Source organism: Papaver somniferum, chromosome 6 (assembly GCF_003573695.1).
Source record: "Papaver somniferum cultivar HN1 chromosome 6, ASM357369v1, whole genome shotgun sequence".
In the NCBI taxonomy this organism is placed as follows: Eukaryota; Viridiplantae; Streptophyta; class Magnoliopsida; order Ranunculales; family Papaveraceae; genus Papaver; species Papaver somniferum.
The window spans coordinates 160,259,230-160,285,705 of record NC_039363.1 but is presented as its reverse complement, the minus strand read 5'-3'; the positions used below and the strand labels follow the sequence as shown (position 1 = coordinate 160,285,705).

Below are 26,476 nucleotides of genomic sequence, written 5' to 3'. Positions count from 1 at the left end.
TGGGTTAACCGGAATCGGAAATGCTATTCAGTGCTCTAATCACAACACTACTTACAGCTCAAATCCATGTGTCCCAGTATTATTGGTCAAGATTGTTAAGCTGTGACCCACCTTTTCACCAAATCCCCAAATCTAGGGTCTGGATGTGGTTGAGTGCTAAGTAGTGCTGCAATAAGTGTGTGGAATAGCAGCTCAATAGGAAGGGTGATTTTTAGGGATGATCGGGACCGTCCAGATATTTTCAAATGTTTCTGGCCGTTTGATGCGAATCTGTATAATACAGAAGCAATTTTTCTCTTTCGACCCTTTTTGTTTCTTTTCTCATCTCTTTCCATCTATCTGCGATTCCTTTCATATCTTTAAAAGAAACCCTAAACCTTGATTTAATAGGTGATGAGAGGCTAATTCAAACAATGGGTGTCTCATCTATTTAGAATCACAGGTAAACTCATCGTCTCCCATGCTACTTTTTTTTTGTTTGAGTTTGTGTATACTGCTAATTAGGTCTTTCAAATTTCTCATTCTGTATTTCTTGATTTTAGGACATTGGTATGTGTTCATTCCTTCTGGCAAATAAAAAATTTCTCAAAAAGCCATCTGGGATACAGCTAAACTAACTACGAAAACTTCCTTGATTTGCAGAATCAAAATCAATTACTAAGGATTCGATTTTATGGTTTTTATCAGTATATTGTCTTTCTAAAGTTGTACCTAAAGTTAGGGAAACTCTCATGGATATTTGTAAAATTGATGTTACTTGATTAATTAAAGAGGGTTTGTTTTTGGTTAGGTTGTGGCTAGATCAGCATTATGGTCTAACCATGTTTGTGGCCCGTTTGTGCAGGGATGCAGATCATACAAAATGGACAGCATAGTTCCATAGGAAACAGTACTTCATAAAGGTCTGTTGCTTGAGAGATTCTTCAAATCATGACTAGTGTTTTGCATAGTCAATTTCAATTTCACATATGTTAACTAAACAACATTTTGAACTTAGTTAACTATGGCTATATTCTTGCGTTAGTCAGATATCTTGATCTACAAAGGAAATTATAGAACTTCAGTTCTGTAAGTTAGTTATGGAGTTGATCATTTGTGTTCCTATGCACACACAGCCTGATGTCTTGATCTCTTTACGCTTATTTATCTGTCCGTTTACACCATTAGTTTCATTAGTTACTTATCTCTTTAAAGATTAATTATTCAGATATTAATGTGTGGATTACAGAAAGAGTTGTTTCTACGTTAATATAGTTTTCAGAAAGGTATAATTCTAGAAGCACTATATATTTTTAGAAAGTCGTAGTCAAAGCATTTTTGATAGCCGTACTAATTAAGGGTACTGTATTCTGCAGCTAGGGGAAAAACTGTTCGAGCGTAGATGCCCGTCCATTAGATGCTGGCAAAGAGATGTAAGGTATGTAATTCAGTGGTTGGTGCCTGTGGTTGATATGTGGTAGCTTTGGGATTTGGTAGTGGTGATTCTGGAATCTCTTATTATGAATTGCCTTATTTACAGCTAATTCCTAAATATTAGCATAGAATGTAGATTACGTTCATGATGAGATTGTAAATTGGAATTATATTCAATTTTAATAGACAACTGTATGCTCTCTGATGGGCTGTAATGAAAAACGCGGAGGGACTTCGTGGTAAAAGAATGAGTCCCCTATTCAGTTTCCATGCATATGGCCGCAAGTTTCAAAAAAAAAATTTCAAATCATTCTTTCTAAGAGATTTTCTAAGAGATATGCATGCATGGCAAGGAATGTTTTTTTATATATTTTTGCTTATTTGATTTGTGTCAGGCTTGGGGATTCAGTATATGCATCTGCGAACAACAGTTGAACCTGTTGACATGGCCGGAAGTTTTTTGCCTGTTTGCTTTTTCCGCCGTGCTTGGACCACTACTGAAGAAATCTTAAACAGTTTTTTTTTTTTTTGTGATGACAACGAGGTAATGCACCTGCTCATCTGCTATGATGTGTTGATACTTAATATGCGTGAAGTTGTCATGACAAAGAGCTTTTGTTAATAGTAGGAATGAATAACAAAGTGGAAACTAACCTCAAAATTAAATCCTTTGCTTGGTGTAGATATGGTAGATTGTTAGACATTACCAGCATGTTTGGTTCAAGGAATTGAATTCTTGGTAATCCAATTCCGGGGAAATGTGGCCAAATCCTTGAACCAAACGACACAAATCAAGTAATTAAGAATTTTGATCCCTAGTAATCCATTTCCCTTCAAAACAATAGATTTCTATTGCATTGGTCTAATAGTGCAATGGAATTGGATTCCGGGGTGAAAACAAAAGTAATTGAATTACCTCAACCAAACACTATTTTTTTGGATTTGAATTCAATTCCTCGGAATCCGATTTCAAGAATTGGATTACCCCATAATTGAATTCCTAGGATTCCAATTCTTCCAACCAAACGAGGTGTACAATTGGTTCTTCTTTATAGTGTTTCATCTATACAATGAAGGGTTTCAGCTGTTTTGTAATTTTCATATATATTCAGGAATTGCTCCACAACAGCTGATCTGAAGTTGCTAGAGCATCAACACCACCAAAACTGAAGTTTGGGGGTTTGAGTTGCTTAATAAGATATCTTTGATTGTTACTGGAGTTTCAAGGTAACTTCCAATAAATCTTAATGTCCCTAAAACCAATATAATATAAAATGGTTCGACATTGGTACACCAGCTAATTTTACCTAAACTGCAGTATAGTGTCTAATTAGTTCCTAATGCATCTGTTACAGCTCGAATGGTCTACAACTATGAAACAAATGCAACCGTAAGGATTTTTTTGAAATTAAAGACATGTTCACAGTATTTGCTTACCATTTTGTCTAACCTCTTATGAACCACATGCATACAATGTTGTGATACGAATTCCACTTTTGGTTTGCAGGTATGTATAGGAGTTTGGGCTAATGCAGCATTTGCTATTCTCCATGCAATTTTTTGAGTTGGAAAAGAACCATTTGGTCTATGGAGTTGTTGGATCCTCTTGCAATGAAATTAATAACTGATATGCAATGGGTTAATATTTTACTCCTTGATGTATAGTCTCCACAAAACTTAGAACGTGTTTTCTGTAGTCATGTCATGTCATACCAGGTAAGGTGTTTAGTTATTATAAATCATCTTAAGAAGGAAGATAATTATGAATGACACATTATTCTACAACCACCACTATGCTGATTCCTATGTAATTAATAAGCACATTAAACTGGCTTTGATTCCCTGATGCAAGCAAGAAAAAACTGTTAATGGTGTGTTGTGTGTTAAAATGAGTTTATATATAATTAATGAATTTCTGCAGGTTCCTTCTCATGACTATGTGTATGCTATATGGTGCTGCATTCGGACCTCTATCACCTTTAGCCGAAGCTTTTTCGAATGATTGAGGTTGGTGGTGCATGCATAAACTCTCGAAAATGTTAGTGAATTCGGAGTTAGATTTTCAAGTCATCTTTTCTTTGTGTTATTTATTTTTACTTCCATTTCTTAAATGTAATGTAATGTAATGCAGCTCTATTTTCTAATGTGGACCAACCAACTTAAACTCAATGAAGAAGGGCGATATTGTTTACATTGATCATTTGTCTTCATATGCACACAGACCTTGGTGTATTTAGCTCTTTAAGCTTATTTATTTGTCAGCGCTAATGTACTACTTTTACACCATCAGTTTGCTTGATTATGCTTGGACAGGACTTCTTATGATTAAGAAATCGAATCTGTGAATGTTATCTTATTTATTCACTATTGGCGATGTGGTTGTAGCTTTGGCAGTTTATCTGATGTGGATATTTCTGTTGTAATATCCACAGAAACAGCTGATGTGGTTGTAGCTTGGGCAATTTAAGCAGAAAACTTCGATACATTTCAAGTTTGGAAAGGCTGATATTTATCCTACAAATAGTTCTCAGTTTTTACGCATGGTGGAAATTATTCGAGGAGGCTGTAAATTCTAAAGAATGCGAATGAAAACTTGGTAAGCCTGAATGCAGCAAGGATGGGGTTGCAGCAAGTAAAGGTATTATTTTTTCTTACCATTTTATTTGGGTAATGATCATGGGCCATGGCTGAATCTCTATAAACTAAATTGTATATGTGGATCCTTGGAAACAGTGTCAACATTAGTGGACTTTGGCTAGATTCTTTAGATAGTCTGATGTTTTTATTTTCTGATTACGATGTGGGTCCTACCTGCTGTAGATCCCTCTTTCAGGAAGAAGAAAAGAAATCTTAACAATGATCCATCAAGTAAATGCTTCTATAAAGTGAAGTTTATCAGAATTTTACCTTACTGTTGTTAATAATTTCAATAAAAATACAATATATGTACGGTGAACAAATTTATAGGAACTATGAGAAACAATGCACACACGTAAATAAACTTATATGCTCAGGTAGCATTCATAGAAGGAAAGACCACACTGCACTAAACTGTCTACAAAGACAGTTGTAGAACTTCAGTTGTGCAAGTTAGCGGTGGAATTGATCATTTTTATTATTATGCACACAAAACTTGGTGTATGCCTTTCGCTTTTTAAGATTATTTATCTATCTGCATTAATGGACAATATTTACACCATTTAGTTCGGTTAGTTATCTTCTTTTCATTCTCATTTAAGATACTAATGATGGGCACCACAGAGAGAGTTGTTACTATGCTAATATATTTTTAGAAAGGTATGATTTTAGAAGCACAATATGTTCTTATAACCATGCTAAGGGTTTTATGATCTATAGCCAGGGAAAAAAACTGTTTTAAGTGTAGCAGCACATCCATCAGATGCCTTTTTTTTAATCGTCAGATGCCATTAATGTGGCAAAAATATGCTAGATAATGTGATTTAGTTGTTGGTGCTTGCAGGTGGTAGTGGATATGTGGTAGTTTTGGTGTTTGGTAATGGTGTTTTGGACTCTTTTATTATTAATTAAATTGTTTACACCTGATTCATGTACATTAACAGAGAAGTAGATTAGGTTCATGATGAGATTATAATTTGGAATTAGTTTCAGTTTAATAGAAACTGTATGCTCTCTGATTGGCTATATAGTAGTACATCAACAAATAACATGAAGGGACTTAAAGAATCAGATCTCTGTTCAGATTCCTTATATATGGCCACAAGTACCAGATTATTTCCGAATCATTCTTTTTTTAAGAAAGGCCTGCATGGCACGAAATGTTTTATTATGTAATTTTGCTTCTTTGATTTATGACATGATACAATATATGATGCATTTGCCAACAACTGCTGAACCCATCGTCATGTCTTAGATTTCGCCTGTTTGTTTTGTCTGCTGGGTTTGGATTACAATTGAAGAAATCTAGAACTATCTTTTTTGTGATGACAATGAGGTAATGCACCTGCTCATCTTCTACATTTTTCGTTGTTGTTCCCTTTCGATCCTTCTTTCTTTTGGAAGTTCATGTGCTCTTTTTCTCAAATTACTTTTTCACTTATACTGTTTCTAGGTCAGTTGCAAAGCATCTGATCAGGGGCCAATCTCAAGCACGTGGAAATAGATTTCCCCCAAGATATTTAAGTGTCTACTCATTAGTGAGTGAGCTACACAGCTTTTGCTAAGATGATGAGCCTTATTTGGATAAGACAGGGTCCAGATTGTTAACGTTTGCTTGACTACAAGCGCTTTCAAGGAGGTTGAATCAACTTTCAGGAGTTCCACAATGTGCTTTGTAAATGGTGGAAGAATGTCTATTCGGGACTTTGTTTCTGAAGATGACTGCTTACATTTTAATAAGTAAGCTGAAGGTACAAATCTTCTGCTCGGTAGCCCTTTATGCCTGTGAACCATTTGCGCTCAAGTGTCACCATCCTAAACCCAATATATTAAATCCCACTTGCATTAAGAAATGGTATATGCTATCTTAGCTCAAATGGCAGAGCGCATGGTTCTCAACCATGTAGTTGTGATTTCAACTCCCACGGATGGCACAGTTAACTTAGTTGAGTAGGCTAAAAGCTTACCTGCTTCCGATGGTGATATTAGCTCTTGAATACACATGCATAAATTTAAAAGCATGTCATATATCATCTTGGTACCCGTAGCAAAAGAACAACAATCCTAGAATTAGCCAACATAGGGTCGGTGCATCTATTTTTTAGTAATGAATTGGTAATAATATAATCACAGCACAACTCTTTCACCTTGCACTTAGCAAGGTAGTCAAAGATAGATAGATAACACCACTTGTGCTAAGTTGTCGTCTAAGGTAATTTAAATGGGCAAAATTAGTAATTTTAGCCCTTTCCTGAATTTCAACAGTGAGATCGCGTCTGTAGAATACCTATACTAATATTTCTCTGTGTTTTGTTCTCAAGTGGTAATAAGGTTATTGGTTACCAATATTTCTTAGTGTTTTTTCCTCAAGTGGTAATAAGGTTATTGTAATATGTTAACAAGGTCATGGCTGTTTGGGACAGTTAAAAAGTTGAAAATACCGGCAACATAAGTATATTTCTTTACCAGCATTCAAAACTCAGGTGCCATAATTTATGTTGTCCTGGTGTGGCGTATTAAGCGTTGAAATTTGCATACATCATCCCTTAATTTCACAAACTGAATAGAAAAAACACCAAACTAAAATCATATCTTCATCCCTTATGCACTTCAAAAAACATTGTTTGATTTGTGGTTTTATAAAAAAAATTTCTTCTAACTTTTATGAATGGATGTAGGTCAAGGATGAGTGCTAAATCCTACCGACTTGATTCGGGGTTCATTTCGGCCACTCATGGTTTAGCTGGAAAAGTGATGCAAGTATAACAAGCATCAGGGGTACTTTGAAGTATATTATTACAGGTAATAATTGATTTTTGTTTAATGTTAAGCATGCATATAGTTGAAATTAATAAAGCTCCTAGTCCGGCTTCAGTTCATCCAGATTTGTAAGCTGCTGGGAATTTGAATTTATGCTCTTGACGAAGTTAGTTCCGGTACATTGTTCATGGACTACTTTAAGGGAGATGGTGTAGAAAGCTTTGGGTGGATGAATAAAAAAGAGAACTTCCAAGATGTTCCGAGCTAGAAATCTAGAATATATTTGTTATAGGAGTTTGCAAAATAGGGAGGACTTAATATGCAATGACTAAGATTAAATTTATCAGAGAGTAGATTGCTTATTGATGAAATAACACTCATTCCATTGATTCTTGGGTACTGCATGATATGGGATTTAGAGAAGGGCTTCTGGTTCCAAAAAAAAATATGATTGCTTAGTCCTTTAAGCTAGATGTTACTACATTGACATTCTTATTTACGGAGTGCGCCAAGAGCAGATGTAAATATGACTGTTAGGAGGAGGCCAAACTGAAACTCAACGTGTTCTGAGAACTGCATGTCATGGCGCGAATGAAGATCAGAATTTTGTTAAAAACATATATAATTTCACTGAAAATATGATTGATTTAGTAAAAAAAAAGTCAATGAAAATTTAATTACTATGGCAAATGTATAAGTTGTGAGTCATAAAGATTATCTGAACTATTAATAATTACTTAGATTTGGGACAACCAACTTGAGATTATATTGCTCAAAAAAAAAAAAAAGCTTAGAGATTTTATGAACTATTAATAATTGTTTCTAGAATTTATTTAGGTATATAGTACTACCCTCATAATCTTAACTGAATGTCATTTTCTACGTCTCATGATTCACCATATTGTTGAATGATTGTATGTCGTAGGTGATGATTGGGTTGGACGCATTAGAAGATCTTAGTGACAAACCTTTGAAAAGGGAAGATGGGCTACTGCTCTGTAATATGAATGTGCTTCACATCGTCCTGATCCGTGTTTTTAAATTGAAAACAAATCTTTTTATGAAATAAAACCAGGATGAAACTTTTTTGGGTGAACGTTTTGTATTGCATGTGTACAAATTCCAATGCATCGATTTCCTGATATTATTATTTTTTTCTTTCTAAGTTTTGAATAATCTAAAAGAACATGAATGATGAATGATGGAACAAATTTATTAGTGCTAAATTTTTGATGAAAAAACTAATCCATTTTTTCTTAAACACTAAGAAAACACTAATCCATTTTCCTAATTATATGTAATTGAAGTAAGACAAACCACACAAGTGTTATTCCTTCCAACCCAATATGTCATAAATTTTTAATTGTCACATTAATTTGTATGTAATTTCTATTATTGTGACATGTTGACGAATATAACGCGTCGAATTATACGTACATGTGCAAATCATTGACACAAGATTGAATGATATTTAAAAAAAAGGTATGGATGAGGAGATCTTGATCTTTGTGATAGGCTGAGTGTCAAGAGTTGTCAAGAAAACAAATTATCAAGAACCAAATGTCAGGAATTAGATCATCTAACAAGTAATTGTATTGTTGATGAATACAGATGGAACATAGTTGTTGTCCAGGAACCCAACATCGTACTGAGTTACTTAGAGTATAATACTAATTATGTATTGCATGGTTTCACTTTTCATAGGTCCCTTGCATGTTCTAATTTATGTTAATGGCGATACCTAGATAACAGAAGCATATTAATGATATTTGAAAGTGTTTTCACGTAAAATACCAATTCAAAAATCCTGTGTAGGAAGCCGAAGAATATGTGACACATGACACTAACCAAAAATATTCGAGAGCCAGTTGGTAGAAGAGAATTTATATTTCATTAAAAGGTTTAATCTATATTCCCCAGAGGGAAGTTTCAGAATTGTTGACTATAAACACGTTTTGTGGTTTAAGAAGTTCACCAAAGTGAAGCAACCAGACATTGGATAATCAGGCTTTTCAGAACACATCTTTAATTTCATGTATAGATATCAAAAGCGCATCAAAAAAAGTGAACGACACCACATTTCATCTTAGTAAGAACCAGACTACCTTTTAACTTTCCATACGACATACATAAGATACATCTAATTGACATCATTGTTACTTGCAAATGTTATCGGGATATTGAAATCTGTTTCGGGTATTATTATGATGGCATTCAATGGTCAAAATGGGTCCAACGAATTTCAGAAAATAAAGATAGTCGTCGAAGATACAAAGTAAGCAACTTTGTTTTAAAAGTTATACAACCTTAAGTATATGGGTGATGAAGAGCACCACGAGCAATTAACTTCTTCGATGTGTCTAAATTACGAACTAGAACCCCTTAATCAATTGATAATTAATCTTATATTATTCTTAAAACTGGGGAGTTGATATGAAGCTAATTTCGTGAGGGGAATGGCGCAACTCCGTAGAAGAGGGTGTCGTAGAGGGACACATAAAGACTTAGATAATTTTTATTACAAGAAAGTTTGTAAGCAAGTATTGAGTTTAGTGGTCTGCTATAATTAACCACGTCATGTGCTGATATTAACATTAATTTGTTCACCTGAATACAATTACGCCTTGCAACAGGTACACCTGCATATTAGCTACAATAACTACATCTAGAGTGTTGATCAATCTGGACATACCAGATGTCAATGAATTCAAGAAAAAATAAGTGTTCGGAATAGAAGATAGGCTATACGAATTTCATTACATAATAAAAATACAAATTTAATTTAAGCCGGCTTAAATAAGGAGAAAGCAGAATCACAATGACTGATTCACTACAACCGGATGATTCCAACGAAAATAGAAAGACTATACAAAAAACAACTAACATGATACAATACAATGAAAAATATGGTAAGTGTGTAGTTAGTTTAGATTTTACATGCTAGAATAAGACATATCTAAATTTGTGTCGTTCCGTGTAAATGGTTTATGGCAAAACATTCACATGCGAGGCGACGGTACTGAGTTTAGTTGAGAACAAAGAATAGGGCTATAGGTCATGTAGAAGACGTAGTAAAAAGGTTGAGGACGAGGAAGACAAGGAACCTTGGTGTACTTAGCAAGTGCAACAAAAAATTTGAAGTTGACATACCATGGTGAGGATGAATGACGTTTTTTATGTATGGATGGACAATACAACGAGACTTAGTAACGCCTTAGAATATACACAAGTACATATTGAATTTTGGATGTAAAGGATGATAAAAATAATGCAATAATCACGGTGATGGGAAAGACAACAAAAAAGTTGATGAAATGCATCGCAAAAGAACATGTAGATTATTTGAAAAATGCAATGAGGTAACGACATATTAGTATGGACAATTAACTTGATTATAGATAGATATACTCTGAACATATGCCCACTATATTATTTATTACCAAATGCAGATTAACAAGGGAGAAAAAACATATGGGTGGTTCAACCGAATCAAGGACCACACCTTTTTTTCTTCCAAATTGGTAATCCAGGAGTACAATGTAAATGACCAAGTTGACAATTTTACGATCCAAAAATTATTTAAGCCAGAAGGAGAATTAGAGGATTCATATGCTGATGTTGAATACCAAACATCTTTGCAGGCGATTTGTACGAAAGCATTTTTTTTTTCAAGTATGTATCACTGTTTATGTAAAGCTCTCTTTCTTTACAGAGCCCAGGTTGCGAAAAGAATGTTACACATACTACCAAAAATAAGGTCAATGAGACATCTAATAGGGGTAGGAAGCGTGCATTAAGTAACAACAACGAAGCAAAGCATGCAAAAAGATTCCAAAAACTGCAAAACAAAGTAGACTCGGATTATGAAGAGTCTGCGGCCGATGATTTTTTGAAAAAAAATCTAAAGAAATAATTCAAAAGATGAAGAACATACGTTATCAGTCAACTAATATTAGGTACAACGTAGGAAAATAGACCCTACAGACGACACCCTTATTTCCTTGATAGAAAACCGATGGATTCCAGTGAAAAATATGAGTTAAAATAATATACACAGGGTAAAAAATATGGTACGAGATCATTTTTTCTTAGTATTATCTGATTGAGTTTTATGAATCTAAAAAAGATTGTATTAAGGATCATCACAATAGGATCATATATATGTACAACGAAAAGAGAAGAAAAATACAAGAGCTGATAGAGTTTAGAAAAGTTCAAAAATTAGAGAAATACAGGAGTGACATTACCTTTAGCCAATTTTTAGAATTTGCTGACACCGACGAAATCAAAATGCAGGAAAAAATCCTACAACTCATCTATTGTAACGTGACAATAAAATGCTTGATGTTGATTTATTTGGAAAAACTTTCAGATAAGATTCAGTGTCTAATGAAGGTCGTACGCAAAAAAACTACAAAGATAATTTCTGGATATTTTTTGAAGAAGAAAATACTAAAATAAATAGGTGAAGAAGTGGTTCCCTTCCTAGAAAAATAAGTAACAAAACAGATATATAGAGAGCTGATAACATGAGATCCCCAAATAGAAGAATTTTGGAATATTATTACAAGGATGAACAAAAAGTAAAAATAAAATAAAAGACAAGAACGTAAGATGTTAAACATTAAAAAATTCATCTAAAACAAAAATGCAGCGTATACATGGATATAAGTTGGAATCGAGAAAAAATAAAAATATGCAAGGAATGTCTTATAGTATATACAAAACTAAGGAAGCAATATGAGAAGTCGATTACAATTCAAAGACCTATAGATTTGGTCTCGGGTTAAATGCCTGATAGAAATCAAATAGGATTAAAAGGTAATTTCATGCCACAATTTACATTAAAATCTATAGTTGTTTTCATATCATTTTTTTATCAGCATATATTACTGCTTATTTATTTTAGTTGAACGTGATATGTGAACCAATACATACTACAAAAATATCAATCACGTAAATACAACATAAGTTGGACTTATCCTTACCTGAATTTTGGTTGAGCTTACCCTTACCTAAACTTTGGTAGCATAAGTTGTAATAAAACTTGCTTAAGTGCAGATTCAAGCAACAACTTGGGAGGTTGAGCCGGGCCGTAAGGCCCCGGTGATACCTAGTCAATGTAATAAAAAGAGGTGGTCTTTGTCTTCTTGATCAAAGAGTCAATGAATGGACAAGATTTACCGAAAAGGGTAATCCGGCCGTCCTTATCGTCCTGATTGGGTTTTACTTGGACGGCTACGAATGATAGGTTGTGCTTTTTTCAAATTCCCAAATTCACGAAACAACAATTCGTGCCGAAGGTGTATATGTTCGTCTCTCTCAAGAATAGATATGAGAAGATAGATTAATTCTAGGCTTTGTTCTTTTAATCCTTATTGAGAAACCTAGCCCTAATCTTTTTCTCCTCTTTTCTCTTTAACCTTGCGTCGATATCAAACTTTGTAAAGAAGTAGTTGTTTCGAGGAGGATTAATATATAGCTGGTTCTAATGGGGATTGTCGAATCCAGAGTCTGATGTATCTGATCCTAAGTCTGTTTACTTCTTCATCGAAATTTCAGATGAAACTGAAGAGGGAATCGGAGCGGAAATTGATATGGGTTTGTCGAGATAAGGATTATTGAGAACTGAGATTGATTATTAAGTCAAAATAATTGAAAATTTTCAGAATCTAGGGTTTGGTTTTGGGAAGAGCAGCTGAGGCTGTGTCTGAATCGGTAAGAATGAGAATGGGTTAATTGAAGATCGGGGTTTGAGAGTTCTTGGATGATGATAAGAGTTGGGTTGATCTCGATTTGCAACCAGATGAAGAAATCAATCGAGAAAAAATATTCCAGGTTCAAATATTTCTCTTTTTTTTTCCCTATCAATTTCAATTGAATTTCGATTTGAGAATTACTTATACATTCAAAAATCATGTGTTTTATAGGTTTGTCGTAGTGAAGATACCATTATTATTATGCATCTTCGAAGGTATTTGATGGTTATTGATGTCTAATAGACAAAGGTAATCTTCTCTGCAATTCAATTCTGTAACATACTACTCAATATCGACACATGATTATGCATAATCTTATTGAAAGTTCTGTAACATACTACTCAATTCTGTAACATGCAGGCTGAGTTGGCCAATTATTAAAACATTGTTGGATGCAAGCCTATGGAGTAAATTTAACGAGATGGCGATGGGGTTATTGTTTATGATATGTTAAGGTAATAATACTACTTATCTTTTGGCATCACTCAATGGTGAAAATTCTCTAGGACTGTAGAAAGTTATTGTTTTGCTTGACAACACAGGTAAATACCTATTGTTCATATTACTTTTGTTCTTTGTTGTTTAATATTTAGGGGGTGATTTAAGAGGCGAAGTCGAATAAGAAAGGAGATGAAGAGGATTACCAGAAAAAGGTAAACATAAACATATTGAAATCCTATTATTTTATCGCTAGAGTTTTCTTTGTTTCTCTTGATTTTCATCGTTTAATTTATATTGATGTTTTTCGCATATTTTAGTTGTAATATTATAGAATCAGTTGTATTACTTCACAGTCCCAAACTAAAATCTTAATCCTAAACCAGATTTCCTTATTAAAATTTCCAGGTTAAACTTCCTCTACCACTCTGGATTCTCTCCTCTGAACCTCATATGAACCTAGATGATAATTCCGATGGAACTTCTTAATCTAAACCCTCGAATTCGAATTCAAGAGCCTACTAACCGCTCAAAACATATGGAAGGGGAGGTTACTGCCATTGAATTGGCAGCGAGAGAAAATAAGCTATAAAAGAGAAAATAAGTCGGTGAAGAAACCCCTTAACCTTATTCTCACTTTTATTCTAATCTAGGGTAAATTCTCAGGGGTAGTATAGAAAGAATCAGGTCATTAGTAGAGGGCAGTAAAGAAAACCATTAATCAAAAAGGGAAAATAAACTTGCTGCCACATTAACGTATAGAAAGTAGATTTACATTGTCTAGAAAGAAACTGTTGATTGATTAATTATTAGGTGTGTAAGTTTTGCAAAAGGTACCTTAAGGAGCTTATCAGGTTACGAGTGATCCAACAGAAAGAGAAGCTTATGATGGGAATGTGAAGTATTGTATGTATACGTACCTTAAGAGAATTTCCATATGTATATAATTTAAAATCTGAGTGGTGTTTCTATCTTATTGTTGTGCATATATCCACCATTTATAAAAATTATGCATGTCCCAGTATTTGGACTGCGATGGAAAAGCATTGAAACGGGTGTCATTTTATTATATTTGGATAACAGAGTTTTATCTCAATGCTGCTCATATTCTTCCCTTTAACAGTAATCAATGTTCCATCATTTTCGCCTCCAGTTTATCTTGCGTCCAAGCACAAATTGATCATTAGTATCAAACAGAGGTATTTTTCACTAATCTTCCCATGTTAGAATTTGCATTGAATGTTAATAATAATTTTGTTGGCTAAGTTTTCTTCATGTCAAGTTTTTCCATGTTAACTGTGATGTCACTTTAAATGGCAGTCAAAGCGAAATATTTACCATCTGCTATATAAATGTTAACCATATCTAGGGAGATAACAAAGTTTGATAACCACATCGGCATTTATAAGTTTATTCAAGACCTGCACTTTTTTGTTCCCAGTGGTGACAATGAGAATGAACTTAAATTAGCTTACTAGATTTCGAGTATTCCGTAATGTAGTTGCACTCCTTCTCAGGTATCGAGACCGACCCTCACCTTTTAGGTACATCTCTTTTGATTCGTTGATTTGGTGTTGAATGATAAGATTAAACATGATAGTAAATAGACAACCTGCTTGGCCCATTGTCTCAGGAACAATCTAGATAAAGCAATCGAAATCTTGATGTTACCTTTTTATGAATACCCTTATTTTATTGAAGGATGTTGCATACCCTTCATCCTCAACAAGAAGTATAACAGAAATTCATCTCTTTTGTAGGGACTGATGGGTGATTTGACAACCATTAAATTGACCATAATCATTTATTTGATGAAGATGAATTTTCAAACAAACCTGTTATATCTACACAAACCGAATGCTGCTCAATTAGTTCCACAGTAAACGCTTCAGCTGGATATCGGTACCGGAGAGGGCTCAGTTGGACGTGTTTATCAATATCAATTTAATGACGAGAACGTATATTTATCTCCTTGGTTCAGAAGATGGTCTCCCGGTCTTCTTACTGTTGATATTCTCTTCTTAGCCATGCAAATAGAATATGACTATAGATAGTTTTCCAGATAATACGTTGGTGCTTCCAACCAGTGTAGAACGAACCTGCTATCTATCTGAGTAAACCTTTCATTGTGGTCTAACTGCATAATTTTTATGAATCTAATAATTTTTCCGCTTGCATACTTATGTGTTCATGTAAGAAGTGCCTCTTTTTTTATTTCTCTGTGTACGTGAATACAAAGAGCATATGTTTCCTGTAAGTAGTTTTGGTGGCAGCCAAAAATTATGCAATTGGCGAATGTGTCAAATTTGTTTGCATTAAAATACAAGAGCGTGGGTAAATAATGCAGGCATTTGTAGTAGTCGAGGATCGACCAAGCGTTCTCAAAAAGAAGGAAACACAATAAAGGTAAGCTATGGTAGATTCTCAAAATATCGGGCGCCTTCTTATTCTTCCTCATGCAGTTATAACTATGATAGAATATCTCATCAAGAAGAATAAAGGTGGGATAGGTAGGCAATATTTTGAATCGTATGAGTTGGATAGTTGGTTCATGTGAACATCCACAGAGAGATGTCAGTAATGCAGTTGACAATCTTATTAAACAGGTATCTTACGACAATTGGAGAATAACGATATAACTAAAAGTAATGATGCCAGGTTGGCCTACAGATGGTTGGTATCATCCTGGTCGTTTTGGTTCTTTGTCAGGCTCAATGGTTTGTTGACGGACAAACCACATTTCATGCAATTGCATCAGCCACTGAGGAAGCAACGTCAGTGGTTAGGTTTCTCTTCTAGAATATGAAGGGATTCAGATTTTATGTATCATTACAGGCCGGTAGTTGTGCCCCAAACAACACCATTTTAAACGGACTTAATATATCATGTTCTATATACGGGGTATATGTTGCTCGACAGGGCATTTTAGAGAGAGGAGAACAGGGCATTTTAGAGAGAGGAGATTCGCTAGACAATTCATGAGAAAATCTCATGAAATGGAAATTTTCTATGGATTTTTTTGTTTCCCTCTATATTCCAGATATAAAGTTATTAACCTTCTTAAAGCTTTACCCCGGTGTAGGATGTTAATCTCAAAAAGAGACCTAAACTTGAGACAAGAGGCCTAAGACCATGACACTAGAAACATCACCAAAAGAGACTAAACTTGAGAGTGTTTATGTGCAGATGTTAATATTTATACGATCTCCATTTGTCTTTGTTCATTCTTCCTAAATAATCAGATTTCTTAATGAAACTTAATTTCCCAGACTCCCGACTAAAAACAACTAACCTTAATGATAATTTTCAAAATAATATAGACATTGTTAAGGATCGAGCAAGAGAGAGGAGAACATAAACGCGGAAGCATAAAAGACTACATTGATAATAATTCGGTATATCTTTCTCATTAATTCTCTAGCTATTTATACAATCACAAGACTTGGCTCTCAAGGCACAAGACTTGGCTCTCAAGATAATTCCTAATATAACTCAAACTAACCTAAATTATATCTTCTAATTATAGTCTCCTATATTATTTCCTAATACCCTCCCTCAAGATGGAGCATGTAGATCACGAATGCCCATCTTGGACCAAAGAAATTTAACTTCGGTTTTCTTTCTTTTTTTTTTTTTCAACGCTTTTGCGAAAAAAAATCTTCAGATCGTAGTTTAAGGACGTTTCGGTCCTCTTTGTAGTTTAAGGACGTTTCGGTCCCCTTCATAGTTTAAGGACATTACGCTTTCGGTCCCATTTTCGTAGTTTAAGGACATCTTTTGGTCCTCTTCGTAGTTTAAGGACGTTTCGGTCCCCTTCGTAGTTTAAGGACGTTTCGGTCCCCTTCATAGTTTAAGGACATTACGCTTTCGGTCCCAATAGTATTTTTAGAACATACAGGTTCCATCTTTGTAGTTTAAGGACATTGCGGTCCCATCTTCATAGTTTTAGAACATTTCGGTTCCATCTTCGTAGAATACTTCTTGTACTCTTGGTTTCTTGGTTTCTTCGATAGAATACTTTTTGTACTCTCTCGACAACTCATAGGATTTCAACCTATTATTGTTGTTCTTTTTCTCATCACCTCTTGGTGATTGTTTTCTTCTCTTTTTTTTTTTTTTTTTTTTTTTTTTTTTTTTTTTTTTTTTTTTTTGTTTCTTCACAACATGAATGTTGTTTCTTCTTCTCTCTTGTTCCAGTCACGCACTTCTTGCGAAACCTTCACACTTCTTTGTTCTTCAAGATTCTCTCACAATCCTGTCGTCTTTACAAAGTCTGCCACACTTTGTAGGATCTCTAAGTTTCTGCCACAAACTCTTCAATCACCATGTTTGAGCTTAAACTGCTTTCTGCAACGTCTATGACAGAAACTGTCGCACTTTTTCACTGTTATAAAACTCTTTCGTCACGCTTCTTTTTTTCTGTCGCTTCTGTAAGAATTCTTCAGTAACACTTCTGTTCATCTGTAACAGTTCTTCTGCAACTGTAACACTGACCTTTGAAACACCCATCACTGTTACTAACATTAATGATCAATATAATCCTTGTCTAGCAACCACCATCAACAGGTAACAAGTCACGGAGCAGCAACATACCTTACGCCTTCTTCACAATTCAATCACTAACGAGGGAAGTAGCATTGATTCGCTAACCATCCTATCTCTTGCAGATGAGCATCGACCATGAACATCAACAACAATTTCTTTTCTTTTTTTTTTTTTTTTTTTCTTCGGAACAATCAAACTCCATTCTTTCCATCCCCTGATTAGTCAATATCCAACAACACATCTTCACATTCTTCATCCCTGGCTCGATCAACAGCTACCATGGATCACCGATGAACAGCACCATCCTTATCATCGCTGCCAACAGCAGCTTTTTCTTCTCTTCGATCAAGTTTCATCACCTGCTCGATCTCTTTCTCAGTCACCATCACGATCACCACCAGCAATACTACTCAGACTGTCGACTGTCAATGGCAGCAGCAGCGAAACTTTTTGGAAGTGATCAACCAAATACTCATCATCCAACATTAACAGCATCAATCTTGTACCTTTCTTTTTATAGTCCCGGTAACAAGTCACGAACATCATCAGACTCTGCTCCTTTTTCGTAATACCAATGGCAGCACCCTGACGGCTTCTTTCTCCTCCTCTTCGTTTCAATTTGAATAGCAGCAGCAAACCTTTTTCATTGGTCACCGATCCAATCGCAGGCATCTGAATCTCTTGACTGTACAGAAACAAGATCATATTCTTGTCTTGTTCTTCTTTTATATTCAAATCACCACGGCGTCCATCTGTTCGTCCTTCGCAGCAGCATCTTCATCGTTTAACAGCGACCAAACCTTGGCCTTGCGAACCAACAAGTCACGAAGATGTCTCGACAGAAGTCATGGATATAAGATTAGAGTTACAGCAGCAACACCCTAGGCAGCTACGCCAGACCATCCGTTTTTTTTTTCTTTTTGTTCAGCGTCAATGACATGCCATCATGAGTTCAAACGACTTCAAGTATCTCCTTGTGCACCTGGCCTCTCGGCTTCAAACCATCAAGTATCTCCGTTTTTTTTTTTTTACTCTCAAACCCTAAAACCAAAACCAATGGAACTTCTCTTCTTCTCCTCTCTCCCTCTCACCTCGCGGAAGCATAAAAGACTACATTGATAATAATTCGGTATATCTTTCTCATTAATTCTCTAGCTATTTATACAATCACAAGACTTGGCTCTCAAGGCACAAGACTTGGCTCTCAAGATAATTCCTAATATAACTCAAACTAACCTAAATTATATCTTCTAATTATAGTCTCCTATATTATTTCCTAATAGACATGAATACCTAAACAGCGCCTCGCTTATTACCGGAAGATTAAAATTTTGTGTGAGGATATTGACCGGCTGACTAAATTTGATCAGGCCAGCAAGACATCATGATCTTCCTTATAGGTTGCATCCTCTAGATTTCAACCTAATCACCGCGCCTAATTTTAAAGTGGTGACTATATTTAACTCTAGAAATTCTAATCCACGGCTGGGGCCGGTCAGATATTACCCTCTCTTTCTGAATTTTTCACTTCACACCGATCCTTTTCCTCTTCTCCTCTCTGAAATCACTTCCAATACAAATTTTTATAATTTCTGTTTGATTTCTGAATCTATTAGTTTCAAATGGTTCGATTATTATTATTTTCAACAGTATTTCTCGCTTTTGAATTTTGTATATGATATGTAGGGCTTTTGATTCTTTGTTTTAGGGTTTTTGAATTTCGCTTATGGAGTTTCTGTTGTTTATGGGTTCTATTAAGATTATGTTGCAATTTAGGATATTGGGTTTAGGAAAAGTTTCATCCATACGTGTAGCTGGAGATGATGTTCCTCCTCCTCCACCATTGGCAACTGTAATCTTAACTGCAACATCGGCCCCACTTCTATTTGATTCCTTCCAAAGTAATTGGTTACATATTTTTTTGCTACAAGGAATTAGGTGGTTAGAAATTTCTGCTTCTTAGATATTTTGGTTTGTTTTTTCAATTTTAAGTTGAATCTGGATGTGGATATAAGCTTCTTTGTTTGTAATAATAGGAAGTGGCAATCCAATGATGCAAGTGACTTCAATTGAGTTGTTCGGTGCACCTGTTTATCATCTACAATTCTTATATATTTGAATCCGTAAGCTTCTCATTTTAGCTTATTAGTTTTATCCATTTTACAGAAGCCTTTGGGAGAAGAAACTGAAGTTCAATTATTGTTCCCACCGGAAGTACATGTGATGAAGGGTGCGGTGGGGTAATCTGCAAGGTTTTTACGGTACCCGGTACCCAATCAGGTAGTTCTTCTAAGTTCTTCTCAACGTTTTTCTATGCATTCTCCATTTATGTAACTACTAGCTCAATCTGATCTATATAAAATGTATTCATTCGGCTTTTACTGGAGATGTGTTATGAGTGTGGAAAAGGAAAAGATACCACCTGAACAAACTGAACTTTGTTAGTTTTTGTCTATTTGATGTTTGTTGCCCTTGCACACAAGTACACTGATCCATATAAAATGTATTCATTCGACTTTTACTGGAGATGTGTTATGAGTGCAGAAAAGGAAAAGATACCACCTGAACAAACTGAACTTTGTTAGTTTTTGTCTATTTTATGTTTGTTGCCCTTGCACACAAGTATAATTAGACATATAGTATATATACTAACTGATTTCAGTTGTAAAATTTAAACATGCATTATCCAGTTTTAATTGATACAACATCTGTGAATTATATGTGTTTCAGAGATCCTGTGTAATACAGTGTTATGCTTCCCTATACGAAAGTTGGGTGGTGCAGCTCGATAAATGTCTCGATCTTCCAGTTTGGTAAGGATCATGTTTTCGAATATGTATTAGAATCATTTAATGGAGTATGATCTTTCTCTGATTTATATGTTCCTACATTACAAAACAAGTACAACATCTAACCGCATGGATGGTTCTCTATTAATCTTTTTAGTGGCATGAATTAGTTAGGCTTTTACTTTTGTTGTTCTTTTTGCAATATCTAGCATGGTTGATGGAAGGTAGGAACAATATTCTATTCAAGAGAATGATGGATTTGATCATGCTTGCAAAATAAGGCATAACTTGGTTGTTAATCTCTGTTGAGATCACATCATGTCGTTGAAAATTTGAATTTCATATCGCTTAATCAATTGGAAAAAAAAAGTGTTTCCATCTGGTGTTGTTATTGGCTCAATGTATGATTTTAACCAACTCAATTGTTGTTAGCTTGCTATTTGGATCACTTTTCCTGACCGGAAAAAAATGTGATACTAACCTTGCTAACTGTTTGCATCATTAATCTATAGTGAAAAAAATAAGATGGCGAATTAAGTTGAGTTGCGTCTTATTAGCTTCGGACTTAACAGATCCTGTAAAATCGGAAGTAGAGCAAATAATTTCATTCCTTAAACAATGTGAATACCTAATTGGTATCGGTTAAGATGAGCAAGTAATTCTATTCCTTAAGTAGCTCAATGTATTGAGGTAATGATACTTAGTCCAATAACACTTGGTATCTTTTGGATTTCAAAGTTAATCCTAAGTAGGGTGAGGGATACATTAAAAAGAGTTTGTACGGTAGAGTTACTTCTCATTTTAATTTATAAACTACGTTTAGTCTTTTTTTTTCTTGCCCAATTGGCAATGGTACACAACTTATAAAGAATACAAGATATAGTTTAAGCTTTAAGAAGATGATTATATATCCTAAAAGTGAATAGTACCGCAGTGAATTAACACTGAGGGTTTCAGAGAACTTTTTAAAGGAAATGGGACAAACTGTGCATGTGGTGTCCCTAATTCTGCAGTCAAGCTATTTTAACACGTTGACTTTTAATTATATTCCTCTCTAAGCAAGATTTTATATGGAACTTTGTTTTCGTTATTAATATTTCCTTCCATTTTCTAACCATTCCTCATTGTGACAAGAAATTTTATGGCTTTATTTATTGTCAACAACCTGGCAATGTCATGAAAATCCTTGCAAGTGTATCTTCATATTAGCATGTGTAAATCTAGATTTATTCTTATAGAATTTTATTTTTACCATAATCTAAGATATCAAAATAATTCAGAAAGTTGTAATTTTTTTTCTGAGCAGACATTTTTGTTTCACTGCGATGAATTTCTATCCGTTGCAGGTGTTTGAGAGTTCCGGTTTCATCATTTAACTCTCCCTTCAACGTTACAGTCGAATGAACAACAACAAAATCATCAGACAGTTTGGAGGTCATGATGCTTGACCTTACACCGCCATGCGGAAAAGAAAAAGAAGCCATGCAGCCAGACTTTACCCCTGTTTTTCAGGTTCATAACTTGGATCCACATACTGTATATAATCTTAACTGGACAATAATCATTTTTTATTGCATTCCCTTTATTAAAGTGAGGGTAATGTTACCTATGTGTCCTTAACCTCTCACGAGAAGTAAAAGTATAGATGACTCTGTGCAAAATACTCAAATTTTAAAAGTATAACTTATAAGATATTTATAAATGTTTTATTTTAGTCTCATGCCAGTATACTCAATAGTCAGTATCCTGCTGTATGGTTTAGTGTTACTACTATAAACTATCTCTTTTAGTAACGACACTGGAAAGTTTTACGTTTTCCGTCTTTTAGTAAAGCGTTAGGTATGAGTCGGGTGGTGCTCTGTTATCTGTGTGGGTACATATTCTTTTTAGGATCTTCATTACTCCATAAGTCTATGTCTCATGCATGGTGATTAGTTAATCGTTGTAGAGTCACTCTCACTGTTTGTCTCTTTCTTTCACTTACATGATGGAGTTTTATCATTCAATGGTCAAAAAGATTCGAGTAATCGCCTCTCTAAACAGGTTTCGCCTAAAGACTTTTACATGAATATCCTCTCTAGAATTTCAACATATATTTTTTATAATTTTTGCTTGATTCTTAAAAGTTTTTTTTTCTTACACGGATTGATTTTACTGTTCATATTGATTTCCAAGAATATAGAATCTGAAAAAGCGGGGGTCTAACAACCACACCCAATATTTCGCTTAGCAATCTGTATGGATAAACTCCGATATACTTTCTAGAAAATCAACTAGACAGTCAGACTCAATCTAGATAAAAAGTATATCAAAGAGTTTATATCTCAATCTCTCGATTTGATATATACTCAAGCAAATAGAAATCTGCGAGTCTTTATCAAATACTAGAGAGATAACTTGGATGGTACCAAATACTAATATCCAAGTGTCAATCAATTTAAATCAACAACCAAAAGGTCGGATATTCTAATTGATTGAACAACGCACAACCTGTGATATTTCAATTACATAACAAAATATAATGCGAAAAAGAAATAACACAGACACCAGAATTTTGTGAACGAGGAAACCGCAAATGGAAAAACCCCGGGACCTAGTCCAAATTGAACACACAATGTATTAAGCCGCTACATACACTAGCCTACTCCAAACTAACTTCGGTCGGGACTGTAGTTGAACCCCAACCAATCTCACACTGATCCAAGGTATAGTTATGCTCCTACGTCTCTGATCCCAGCAGGATACAACGTACTTGATTCCCTTAGCTGATCTCACCCACAACTAAAATTTGCTATGACCCAAAGTCGAAGACTTTAATAAACAAATCTGTATCACACATAAAAGTCTATGATAATAGATAAATCCGTCTCCCACGAATATACCTACAAGTTTTGTTCTGTCTTTTGATAAATCAAGGTGAACATGAACCAATTGATAATCTGGACTTCTATTCCCGAAGAACAACCTAGTATTATCAATCACCTCACAATAGTCTTAATCGACGCAGCGAAAAAAGATATTGTGGAATCACAAACGATGAGACGAAGATGTTTGTGATTACTTTTTATCTTGCCTATCGGGATAGAAATTTCAAGCCAATTATTACAATTGTACTCGTACGATAGAAACAACAAGATCAGATCACACAACTACGATAAAGTAGTATCGGTCTGGATTCACAATCCCAATGAAGTCTTTAAGTCGTTAACCTGGTTTAGAAGAAGAAACCAAAGGTTAAAGGAGAATCGACTCTAGCTTAGCACAACTAGTATCACACAGAATGTGTGGGGATTAGGTTTCCTAGTTGCTAGAGTTCTCCCTTATATAGTCTTTCAAATCAAGGTTTGCAATCAATATTAGCTTGGTAACAAAGCATTCAATATTCACCTTTAGATGAAAACCTGATTAGATTTAAGATAATATATATAAACCGTTAGATCGAAAACATAGCTTGTTATACACAAATGAAATGCACGTTTCTAGGTTTGTATAACCGTACCCAAACTTGTACATTAGTTGGTTCAAAAATAGTTAACCAAATGGTTAGCCATATGATCACTTTCATATCAACCATATTCTTCTTCACCATAACTAGTTCAAATTACTCAAATGAACTAGTTAGAGAGTTGTTCAATTGCAAGGATATCTCATGTACTACACAAGACACAATTCAAGCACAAACGATTTGATTCACTTGAATCGGTTCATGAACTATATAGCCACGGTTTGCAATTGCATTCCTTAGTTAATATGAATAAGTTCACAAACATCGGTTTTAGATATAACCTACTCAAGTTCGCGGACTGGGTTCACGGACTTAAGCTCCCGGATGGAGTTCACAAACTCCAGCAGAAATTCTCGGGTTTGAGAACTTCGCCAGTTCGCGGACTTATCTCACGCACCACTCCGGTTCACTTGATTAACAAAGTTCGCAAACTTCGATTCAAGGAATAAGGACTTATACATATATGTGTTTCCACAACAATGCTTATATCCTCCAATGGTTATATAATCTAAAATCTTATTTCAATCATTGAAACATTCTCAGAGGACGTTATATAGTTGTTATTCACAAACCATTTTCCGTCAGAGCAATTTTTAAAGTGATTGAAACATAACATGACTTTCGTCACTAGGTAAAGATGAACTTGGCTAAAGCGAAAGCTTACCAACACATATTTCGAGAAATAGATACGCGAGATAAACTCGTCTCGAAATACCAAATGTGTATAATCTAAGTCTATATAGCAAAACGACTTTTGTCCCAAAATAGGAGATAAATAGACTTTTGAGTGATGGATAAGTTCAAGTCTCCACATACCTTTTAGTCGATGAAGATCCACCAGTTCCTTGAGTAGTCCTTCGTCTTGTATGATGATTGCCATGGAGTTCTTGAGCTCAACTACACTTTCCATCCTAGTCCGAGACCTTAGCTATAGTAGACTAGAAATCAAGAATTCTAGTTTTGATCACTAACATTGAAAAACATGCTTGAGATAGCAACACATGCGAGTTCGACCGAGCAATGCTCTAAAAATCTCCCCCTTTGTCAATTTTAGTAACAAAACTATCAATACATACGGAATACAAAAAAATATATAAATAAACTTTTGTAGCTCCTATTCCACATGCCTAATATTCAACATTACTCGAAATCTTCGTCACTTCCAACTACTCCAATGATCTCAAAGGTTGTAAGTTTAGCATCATCGTTGTTGAAAATCTGTAGCTATAACAACGAGAAAACAAGAGTTTTCAATCATTGTTATACAATGTCATAGTATCATTACACAGCGTCAAAGTTCAATTGTATCACAACTTTAACAACAATACTATGGTGATATGTCACTCCCCCTTAGTCAATACTCCATCTCTCATGGAAACCACTCCCCCTTACATAATGATCCGAAAACCATATGTATTTGTAGTGTGAACTACATATTAATTCCCCCCCTTTTTGTCAATAAAATTGGCAAAGGTACAAGAACGAGATCCTAGTGAAATTTCCGAAAGAGACATTTCACGACCAATAGAAAGCATATATCATCTTATTTAGATGCAATCATAAAGCCGAATCTAAATGCATTCATCAAGGAGTCTATAAAGATACAAGATAACCCCTATAATATTCCACAGCCGCACTCCCCACAAAGATTTGGCAATTAAGCACAAGTTCAATTAAGAAATCTCCCCCATAAAATGTCATTCCCGAAAGAAAAACAAGAGCGACCTTAATTTCAAAAAGAAAAGAAGGATTTCTTTGGACATAACAAATCACATACGAGTATGAATTTGAATCCAAAATATTCAATTAAATGAACCATAAGATCAAACATGCTCAACATAAGTAAACTTATGGAGACTTAAAAACACTCAATTAGATCAATCACAAGAAAACCCATAATTAATCTAATCGAAATACACAACTAAACTAATCACAAAAGTAATCAATTTAATTGGTCATGCTCGATACAAAGTATCTCATGGAACAACAACTATGTCAAAACAATGACTCAGTCGATAGAGCTCAACATAAGACACCTTATGGAACAACACAATATGTATACAAAAATTGTGGATCGGAGATCGACCTTATACCGTGGAATAAGCAAGGACTCATTCTATTTTCCATCACCATTTTCACAATGACATTTCAATAGACATAATCCTTGAACACAAAAGATTTTAACCTATCTTCCATCAAAAATTGACATAATAGGCTTAACTTTTGTATTTTTCAAAAGTCAATTCATTCTTTCATCAATACATGCATATCAACTCATGAACGACTTTACTTTTGACAAAGTATGGGACAATCAAGTTCACAGACGTAAACACACATATCCCATAACAATATTGCAATGTATAAAACCATAAAGATTAATACTGCAAAAATCATCTTCCAAACAATTTTATAATTTAAACAAATAAACCTAAAAACATGAAGATGAAAACGTTGGACATAGCTATGTGTAATCACAATAATGGTTATTCCAAACTCTAGTTATTCTTCTAAATAAAACAAGAAAAATAGAAGATTTACTAGGCAATAAGACCTTTGAAGAATTCTTTATCGTCCCCGAACTCCTTGTCGACAACAACCATTGGAACATAAGGTTCATCAAGGTAGGAGTT

General features: G+C 34.6%; 2 long non-coding RNA genes across 8 annotated transcripts; both read left to right on the top strand.

Annotated features, from left to right (window-relative positions):
* The first annotated feature begins 319 nt into the window (after window positions 1–319).
* Window positions 320–8,026, top strand: LOC113289919. 7 transcript variants are annotated; one of them, XR_003331270.1, is made up of 12 exons: window positions 320–442; window positions 845–902; window positions 1,356–1,417; window positions 1,809–1,957; window positions 2,526–2,640; window positions 2,769–2,803; window positions 2,921–3,051; window positions 3,335–3,420; window positions 3,846–5,386; window positions 5,504–5,801; window positions 6,729–6,852; window positions 7,736–8,026. It is a non-coding gene; the product is annotated as an uncharacterized LOC113289919 (long non-coding RNA). The 7 variants fall into 7 exon arrangements; XR_003331269.1 differs by having other exon boundaries at window positions 2,921–3,129; XR_003331266.1 differs by having other exon boundaries at window positions 2,921–3,420; window positions 3,846–4,051; window positions 5,306–5,386.
* Window positions 8,027–11,946: 3,920 nt separating this feature from the next.
* On the top strand, window positions 11,947–15,628 carry LOC113289918. Its single transcript, XR_003331264.1, has 7 exons — window positions 11,947–12,648; window positions 12,741–12,818; window positions 12,930–13,024; window positions 13,163–13,222; window positions 14,131–14,206; window positions 14,768–15,413; window positions 15,614–15,628. It is a non-coding gene; the product is annotated as an uncharacterized LOC113289918 (long non-coding RNA).
* The last annotated feature ends 10,848 nt before the right edge of the window (window positions 15,629–26,476 follow it).